Raw genomic sequence first — 1,070 nt, 5'->3', positions numbered from 1 at the left:
CACCTCGCCACTGGGGTCGGGCCGCTTCGGAAGGTGAGCCCAGTCAAGGAACAGCGAGACCGGGTTTACGCTCAGACGTCTCATCGCACCAAGCAGCGCCCGGCGACCAGCAGACGCTCCATAAACGTAGGTGGGTGGATTTACGAACGATCTGTGCGAATGCATGTGCATGTGTATGTATATATATGCATGGATGCATATGTGTATCATGTCCATGTACACACACGCATAACCATACACTATACACAGTTAACATTGATATATATCATAAATATAATTTTCAAAAGGATTTGAAGTTGTTAATAAGAGAATATACACACGGAATAGGACAAAATTAATTAAATGAGAGTAGTCTACGGCCATGCTACCCTGAACAAGCCCGATCCTGTCTGATCTCAGAAGCTAAGCCGGGTCGGGCCTGGTTAGTACTTGGATGGGAGACCACCTAGGAAGACCAGGTGCAGAAGGTGTAAAAAATAAAAAAATAAGGGATTGTAAGCTGACAAGGTCCTTGCAATCTGTGAGGTCAACCAAGGGTTGCCTCGCCTAAAAAATTAAAAATTAAAAATTAAAAAATTAAATGAGAGTATCATGATCCTGCTGTTAGGACAAAGCAATGTGCCAGGATGCGCCCTTGTTAAGTGACTGCAGGCTTTTCTGAGCTCCCTGCTGGCCAAGGCGATAAAGGAAACCTGCTGTTACCAGTTCTCACTGCCCCACCAAGAAGCCTACGAGTTGACCTAGAAGAACAAATGTTATCTCAAAAATAACTACGGGTGCATATAATTCAGCTCTTCACCTGAGGTATATCTAGGCAAAATGACAAGAGATCAACAACAGTTTCGAAAACTACAAAATGTTCTATAAATTGATTTTTATGTGAAAATCTTCTACAAAACTCAAGAGTATGACATGAAATGAAAGCTCAGCGTGGACTTTTGTCCCCCCGATCATAACATTTTTAAAAATCACAAATTGCACGCATTTCTTTCTGCGACTGGCTGTGAGTCGGAGCTCCTCCCCAGGTCGCTGGGCCACTGAATGTCAGCTGACACCATCCCTCACGGAGG

At 43.9% G+C, this 1,070-nt stretch overlaps 1 pseudogene; it reads left to right on the top strand.

The window, feature by feature from the left end:
- Positions 1 to 351: 351 nt before the first annotated feature.
- Positions 352 to 470, top strand: LOC120619885 (uncharacterized; annotated as a pseudogene).
- Positions 471 to 1,070: the final 600 nt, after the last annotated feature.

Source organism: Pteropus medius, unplaced genomic scaffold (genome assembly GCF_902729225.1).
Source record: "Pteropus medius unplaced genomic scaffold, Ma_sr-lr_union100, whole genome shotgun sequence".
NCBI lineage: Eukaryota > Metazoa > Chordata > Mammalia > Chiroptera > Pteropodidae > Pteropus > Pteropus medius.
Note: the sequence above shows the minus strand (reverse complement) of the source record. Positions and strands in the feature narration are given on the sequence as shown.